The sequence below is a fragment of the Arvicanthis niloticus genome, chromosome 2, assembly GCF_011762505.2.
Source record: "Arvicanthis niloticus isolate mArvNil1 chromosome 2, mArvNil1.pat.X, whole genome shotgun sequence".
Classification (NCBI taxonomy): Eukaryota; Metazoa; Chordata; class Mammalia; order Rodentia; family Muridae; genus Arvicanthis; species Arvicanthis niloticus.
In genome coordinates, this window is record NC_047659.1 from 7,725,538 (window position 1) to 7,734,102 (window position 8,565).

Below are 8,565 nucleotides of genomic sequence, written 5' to 3' on the forward strand. Positions count from 1 at the left end.
CCTGGCATGGGGTGACCCACCATAGGACCCTTTTTGTCCCCCTGAGTCCGGTCACTTTCATATAGGGGAAGTCATGGCCCTCAACCTCTCAGAGCGATCAGGGGCAGTCCCAGACACCAGGGCACCAGCATAGCTTCCTCAGGCTGGGCAAGGGCCTTCCCAATGGTTCTGTGTCAGTGGGACATGTGCCTTCAGATGAATCTCCCATTGATGAGGTCAAGACTGGCAGTGGTGAAGGCAGACTTCCCCAGGGCCCCTGCATCTTCTCGCATGTCACGGATCTGTGTCTGACAGGCACCTATGTGTTGTCCCATTACAGATAAACAGAAGGGTCGGCGGCCACTTGGTCACAGAGACAGTAGCAGTCCTGCATGGGTGATAGCCAGATCTGCTGCCCCTGGCTGTCAATCCACTTCACCTAAGGTGAGTGCTGGGTCCCCAGCGTGGTTCCTAGGACACAGTGGGTAGTGAATAGACCAGCCCCCCAGTGTGGTTAGGGACCCACCCAGCACCTCACCCAGATAAACCCTCCAGCTTCCTGGCTTCCGTGTGTCCCGACTTCATCCTCCCATCATGGATCCCCACCTCTGTGGCCCAGCCAAAGAGGTGCCTGGCTTCACATCTGCCAGTTTCCACAAAGACAGCTTGACCCAGGCCCAGCCTGGGGCCCCCACCAGCCCACACTGCCCCCCCTTCCCAAAGCAAGGGCAGCACCGCCCTTGCCTGCCTAGGGAGTGGATTTGAAGCAGGGATGCAGTTGCCTGGTTTTCATTAATTGGGTCTACGAGGGTTTCTATTTTCTCCCAGAATACCGATTGATCTAGGCGAGGTAAACAGCACCGCCAAAATTGGGGGGGGGGGGGTTTGCTGCGGGAGGGGGTAACCGATGCGACTTGACATTTACTCAGAGAGGGGGGAGGGAGGAGGTGAGTCACACACCGGAGGAGCCTCAGCCCACAGGTTCTGCAGCAGGAGCATCGTGAGGGAGGCAGGGAGGCGGCAGGAGGGAGCCAGCAAGCCTCTGATCAGCTTTAGCAGACTCCAGGGAGTCCTGGGGGCTCTCCACACTTGGAGGGGGGGGGAGTCACTGCGTTTTTAATGGCTGTGTGCATAACTTTGGAGGTGGGAGCCCTGAATGAGGGTGGGACAGAGCTGTTGGCATTCAATGTGGGACTGAGACTCTCCCCACTCTCTCCCCCTTTTCTCTCTTCCTTCCTTCTCCCTCTCTCTCTTTCTCCCTCCCTCTCTCTAATTTTTTTTTTTTTTTTTTTTTTTTTTTTTTTTTTTTTATCTCAGGGCACCTTGCACATGAGAGGAAGTGGAGCTGGAAGGCAGGCATGCAGGAGGATGGAGTGCTTGGTGCCGGCATCACTCCCTTCCTCCTCCTGCTCAAGAACTTCAGCTCCTGGATGACTCGGTTTCCCTGCACGGTGCTGCTTGCATTAATGTCTGCAGGAGACATGGTGATAACCAGGGAACTGCAGATAAGGGGAAAGGCCTTGCTGGTGAAGACTCTGCCCTTTGTTACTCTTAACTTGGGTCACCTGCCACAGCCAGGGAGGTCCTCTCCATCCACTGAGTCTGCAGATGGCTCAGCCCCAACTGCCTACCTAGTCTGGCTCTCTTCATAGTCTTTGTCCCTTCCCTACTTTACTGGCCTGCCTGCTGTGTCTTATCCCCTTCCTGTTACTTAGGAGTTGGCTGTCCTGACTCCTCTGCCTCTGGGTACCAGTGACCAGGATTATTTTTTTCTTTTTCAGTTTCCACAATCCAACACCAAATGCATCCTCCCCCAAACCTTCATCTGGGCTCATATTCTGAGCTACCACTCTCAGCTTGTGACAGCAGAGCCCGGCCCTTCCCACAGCAGCCTCCCTGAGAGCAGTCCACAGTGAGTGTGCCTGGCTGCATCCTTCAGCGGCTCACATCCCAACCTTGCTGTCCTCTTGTGACCCCTGCCAGCACCAGGCTGTTGTCACCAAGTCCAGGCTTCGTCCTTGGGCTCTGGAGCTTCTGCTCCCTGCTCTAGCCAGGGGCTTTCTTAGTAATGACCATCCAGTTGGAAGGGCAGTTCTTTTGGTGGTTCTAGGCCTCTGGGTTTCTGTGATGTCTGCTGTCCATCTAACTAGCTTGCCTTGGAGCTGGTGTGGCTACTGTCTGTTTACAGGACTGTTGTCTGCTTACCCATGGTGCTCTGGGAAGCCTCTGTGTGACAGACTGAGGTCTGGATTATTTTCATTTCTATTAAACCCATGGTTTGTTGGCATCCAACAGTTTTAGAGAATAACTCACTGGCTACCATCTCTGTCTTTGTGGTATTGGGGGATAGAGCCCAGGATCTCATACATGTTAGCCAAGGGCTCTATTGGTAAGCCATACCCACAGCCCACCAAATTCCTCCCCCTACCCCTCTGTTTATCAAGACAGGGTTTCTCTGTGTAGCCCTAGCTATCTTAAAACTAGCTCTGTAGACCAGGCTGGCCTTGAAGCCACAGAAATCTGCCTGCCTCTGCCTCCCAGTGCTGGGATTGAAGGCGTGCGCCACCACCACACTGCAAGAAACTTCTCTTAAACGTTGTTTCTGATTACTTCCCCTCTCTCTGAGGTTCAGTTAAACCCTATCATTTTAGCCTGAATTTTTTGCAATCTCTCCACTTTATGCTTCTCTGAAATGCATTTTGGATATTTCGTTTTAAATTTGTATTTTAAGAGTTTTATTTTATGTGTATGAAAAACTATCTAAATGTATGTATGTGTGTCTACCATGTGTGTACCTGGTGCCCTCAGAGATCAGAAGAGGGTGTCAGATCTCTCAGAGCTGGAATGGTTGTGAGCTGCCATGTAGGTGCTGGGAACCTAACCTGAGTCTCCTGCAAGGACAGCCAGTGCTCCGAGCAGCTGAGCCGCCTCTGCAGCTCATAAACACTTAAAGCATCTTCACACACCTAGTGAGAGGACACACGGAAATCAGAGGACAAGTGGGAGGCACTTCTCTCCTTTCACCACGTGGGTTTCATGGATTGAACTCAGGCATCCGAGCTTGGCGGCAAGCACCTCTGGTGTCTGAGGCTTATCACTGGACCTGGATATTTCCTTTTGACCTATCTTCTTTTAACCTAATTCTTTCTTTGGCTGAATTGAATCCATTCTCCGACCATCCCTAGATTGATTTTTCATTCCTTGTTTTAATCACTTATTACTCAGAGAGAGAGAGGAGAAGGAGGGAGGGAGGAGGAGGAAAAGGATATGAGTCACAGGAGAATCGCCCACGTTGCCACAGAAAGGATTTACACTGGTGGCTGAGCCCATGGTCTCCATCACTTTGGTTCTCCAATTTCAAAGACTGCAGGAGCCCTGGAGGCTCTTAACTCCTGAGAGGAGGAGGCCCCTGAGTTCTTAAGTGGCCATGTTGTGTGGCTCTGGATGTGGGGGTCGGTCCTTGAAGGCAGATGGAACACAGGCTGGTGAACAACCTACAAAAACCTGATATCACAAGCCCACAGGTCTGTGATTTAATGACTAGACACCAAAATCCAGATGTGTACAGCACCATCACCAATGGGTCAGAAATAAAATCCCAGGGTATTAGTTTATTTACACACTGACTTATTGTACCACGGGGGAGCAAATGTAACTGCTTGTATGTGCTAGGTTGGTGCCACCACTGAGCTAGTCCTTGGCCTCTTGCATCTCCTCACCGTAAACCTCCATCACTGTCACAGTCACCACCAGCACTTCTGTTCTGGTCTTATCTATTTATCTTTTAATTTTGTGTCTTTATTTACCTTTATTGTATGAATGTTTTGACTTGCATGACTGCCTGTCTGTCTATTTACTGTGTGTGTGCCTGGTCCCTGTGGAGTTCAGAAGGGAGGTCAGATCCCCTGGAACTGGAGTCCTGGAAAGTTCTGAGCACTGTGTAGACCTAGGAATTGATTCTGGGTCCTTTGCAAGAGCAACCAGTGATCTTCACCACCAAGCATCTCTCCAGGACACCTCTATTCTGTTCTTTTATGAACTTGTTATGTTACCTTTTATATCATTTTTTTAAAAAAAGTTAATGTCGACACTCTGAGGCGGGGACTTCTTATGTACCTCAGGCTGGCCCTGAACTCACAAGCTCTCTGCCTCAACCACTCAAGCCACCATACCTGGCTGTTTCTTGTTGCTTTCTGTTCACATGTGATAGTGCAAACTTGCCTTTTATTGTATTTATTAATTTGAAAAACTAAGCCAGGTGCAGTAGCTCACACTTGCTGTCCCTGCACTGGGAAGGCTGTGTTAGGAAGATTGCCATGTGTTCAAGGCCAGCCTAGGTTGATATCATTATGGAGTGACATCCTGACTCAAAAACAAAACAAAAAGTAGAGGAGGCTTGAGTGGTCCGTGTGCTTGATGGACCCGATGGGGGCCCGATGACAGGAGTTCAATCCCTGAGACCCACACAGTAAAAGAGGGAACAGACTCCCACAAGCGAGTGGACCTCTGACCTCTATGTGCATGCCGTGGTACACACACACACTAACACACACAATATACTCACACATATATACACACATATACACACTTAAACATACATACACTCATACACACTCACACATACATACACATTCACACTCACAATACACTCATACACTCACACACACGTATACACACTCACACACATACACAGACACTCACCCATACATATATATACACATATACACTCACACATATACTCACACACATATATACATACACACACTCACACATACATATATACACACATATACATTCACATATATACTCACACACAAACATACACTCACACACATACACTCACACATTACACATTCTCACACACACTCACTCACACACTCGAACCAATGTTTTTAAAGGGCATGACAAGATGGCTCACGAGTGGCGAACCAGTTACTTTTCCATGGCTGTGATACAACACCACAACCACAAGCAGCTTCTAGGTGAGAGAGATTATTCTGGCTCACAGTTCCACAGTGCATCTGTGATGGTGAGGAAGGTGATAGGAGTGGAAGCTGAGAGGTCAAATCTTTATCCAGAGAGGGAACTCAAGTGGCATGGGATGCTAGACTCTCATCCCTCCTCCTCCTCCAGGAAGGCTACACCACCAACTATGGTCCAAGAGTTCGAATACCTGAGCCTGTGGAAGACATGTTTGTTGGTAGTGGTGGTGGTTCGTTTTTTGAGACATGGTCTCACGCTATAGACCAGGCTGGCCTTGTACTCACAGAGATCCTCCTGCCTCTGCCTCCTGGGTGCTGGGGTCAAAGGTGTGTAACACCTTGCTCTGCTCAGGTTTCGTGTAAGCCCCTGTTGTTGTTGGTGGTGGTGGGTTTTTTTTTTAAAGTCTTTATATACGTTCTAGATCTTTCAAGCTTTTTCTTTCCTTCTGTGAGTATGCATGCTGCTATGGATTCATGTGTGTGCGGAGGTTAAAGGTTAACTTCAGGTGTTAGCCCCCACACATCTGCTTTTTCTGAAAGAGGTCTCTCCCTGGAACCTGGGGCCTGTGGACTATGCTAGCCAGTGAACCCAGGGATCCATCTGCTTCCCAGTGCTGAGGTTATAGCGTGTGTGCCACTGAGCCTGACTCTTTTTAAAAAACAAAACAAGAACCATGGATCGTGGGGTTTGACGTAGGCCCTCATGCTTGCAGTGGAAAGCGCTGTAGCTGACTGAGCTGTTCTCTAGCCTCTGACACCACCCCCCAACCCCCACCCCACCCCGCCTCCTTTTGAGCTAGGTCTCCCAACATACCTCAGGCTGGCCTTGAATTTGCAATCCTCCTGCCTCAGCCTCATGAGTTCTGAGATTGCAGGCATTTGGATTTTTATTTTTCATTTTTTAATGTTTTTGGTCTGAGAGAGGGTTTCTGTATAATCCTGACTGACTTGGAACTAGCCTCTGTAGACGACCAGGCTGGCCTTGAATTCACAGAGATCCTCCTGCCTCTGCCTCTGGAGTGCTGAGATTAAAAGTGTGCACAACCACCACCAAGCTCAATATTTCAACTTTTAAAGCTCTCTTTAGCTCGAAGGTTGGTCAGCGTTGTCACAAGAACCCCCTCAGTGACCTGAGCAGGAAGTCACTGCTCCTCATCTTTGTGAGTCTAAGTGGCCCATCTTCTCGTTGCTGTCATCGGTCCTGGCAGGTCTGGCCTGGACGCTTCTCTACAAGCTTGACCCTGTTCCTTCACATCCAGCCATCCTGCCCTTGAGGTGCTCTTGTTTCTGTGTGTAAGCAGGTGCTGAGACGGCAGCCTGGCTAAGGTCCGTTTGCCTTGGGTTGGCAACCACCTCCCCCAGGAAGCCTCCCTGGAAGAAGTCTTCATTACAAATGTCAGCGGAGGCACAGAAGAATGTACAGGCCAGAGCAACAGGGCTATCTTCTGGAAGCTGAGGCTAGTGAAGAAGTGGTGGAGGCTGGAGAGAGTAGAAGGAGGCTGGTAAGAGCACATGGAGGCTGGGGCCCAAGAGGAGATGTTAGACACAGGATGAGATGGAGGAGGAGACTAGGGAGGACTCGGAGGGAGTGTGTTGGTTCATTAGACAGCCTGGCTAGAGCTTGCGTCTGGGGCAGAGAGCAGGAGAAGTTGAGTCCCTGCTAGGACCACTGGGGGATGAAAGGACATCTGTGGAGATACAGGAGAGACCAGCCTGATGGGATGGGCACCAGGAGCTCCAGGTTAGGCCAAGGTGTCTCTGGGTCAGCCAAGTTCAGCTTCCATGACGGTGGCTATGATTTAGAGGCCAGGGTTGACACACCAGTGGCCACACACATGCCCCAGCCTTCAGCTTCAGTGGGTTTGGGGGATCTCTTCTTTGGGGCTCCTTTCCTCTCGAAGGGATTTAGTGGGGGCACTAGGAATGTCTCACTCGTTTATCTTACAGTGTCTGCTCACGCACAGCAATTCCTTACACCGACCGGCCACTCAATGTTGCAATCACTATGGGGAGGAGCCAGGACATGACTTAGTTTCTTCGCCTGTCTTGTGAATCCAGTCAGCTTCCCACGAGGAGGAAGAGGATGTCGGAGATGAGGCTCATACTGGCCCCACATGCTCAGGCACAGGCCCCCACTTGTCTTTCACAATATGCTCCAGGTAGGAAGACTGAGGCCCACCAAGTCCCTTACATGTCCTTAGTGGTGTTTACTCCCTTTCTGTGTCCCTGCCTCAGGGACGGGAGCCTTCAAGGTAGGAGTTTGTAATGCCTGGAGCCATGCCAGGATATTAAGCTTCTAGAACTTTCTGTTTTCTTTGTGTTTCTAACCAAGGCCTACTGGACTTTCCATGAAACAGAGCCAATGACAAGTCTTCAATGAGATCTACCATTTAAAACCACAACGGAGGACCCTCCGTGTCATTCGACACAGTCAGTGCCCGGTTGGGTCCGATGCGGAGTTTTGGGGGGCTTTACTTGTCAATTAACATTTCCATGAGAATTTGGGCTTAGTGTGTGGACACCATCTCTTTATCAAGAGTACTTGCTGAAATAACCACTCTCTCTACACACACACACACACAGATGGGGGAGACTGGATGCTGGAAGGTTCCTGACGCCCCAAGGCAATCCATTAGTGAAATTCAGCACTGGGAGGGAAAAGGTGTTTTCCTGTGGAGTCTGCAGAGATGAGACACTTTGGGCCACTGTAAAGTGCCTTAAAATATAGCAAATGACTCGTGTGTGTCCACATGCCTAGCTCAGTTGCACAGCACATGATGGACCAGAGAGGAACAGTGACCAACATCACACAGCCATTTCTGTCTGTACTTCAAGAGTGGGGAGGGTTAGTCTGTTTGCCCGCAGGCTATCCTGCATGTTGGGGTCAGACCTAGCCAGAAGCTCCAGAAACATTCCGGTCTTTGGAAGAAGTAAGGAGCTTGCAGTGCAGACATCTGTCCCAGTGCAGACATCTGTCCCGGGAATAGGCCTTTATTCAGTGCACACTTGAGCCCACCCACATTTCCCTTCTTTCTTGACTCTCTCCATGTCTCTCTGTGCCCAAGGCTGCCATCCTGGCTGCATGTTTACCACCTCCACCTGGTGGGCTCCAAACAGCAGCCCACTGGTACCCTGTGTAAGCCCCCCCCGTAGCCTGGCCTGACTTCCTCTCGTGCCCCTGCCTCCTGCACTCAGGCACACAGGCCTCCTGTCTGAATGTGCTCTGAATGACCAGCTTTTTCCTAGCATTCAGTTCTCAATTCAGACCAGACTCGGCTTCCTAACTATATCTACACATGAGCTTGCTTTATCTGGGAAAACTTACACAACTCCAGGCGTATAAGTATATAAAATTGGTATTTGAATAAAACATTAACTGATACATTATAAGGAAATTAATTTAAAAACAGTGCTTTGGCTTAGTGGAGGTGGTGCACACTTTTAATCCCAGCACTCAGGAGGCAGAAGCAGGTGGATCTCTGTGAGCTTGAGGCCAGCCTGGTCTACAGAGCAAGTTCCAGGATAGCCAGGACTACACAGAGAACACGTGTCTCAAAAAACAAAACAAAACAAAACAAAACAAAAAACAAAAAACAAAAAAACC

General features: G+C 49.7%; 1 long non-coding RNA gene across 1 annotated transcript; it reads left to right on the plus strand.

Moving 5' to 3' along the window:
* Positions 1–5,777: 5,777 nt before the first annotated feature.
* LOC143441254 (uncharacterized) lies at positions 5,778–7,528 on the plus strand. Its single transcript, XR_013108480.1, has 3 exons — positions 5,778–6,463; positions 6,909–7,120; positions 7,294–7,528. It is a non-coding gene; the product is annotated as an uncharacterized LOC143441254 (long non-coding RNA).
* The last annotated feature ends 1,037 nt before the right edge of the window (positions 7,529–8,565 follow it).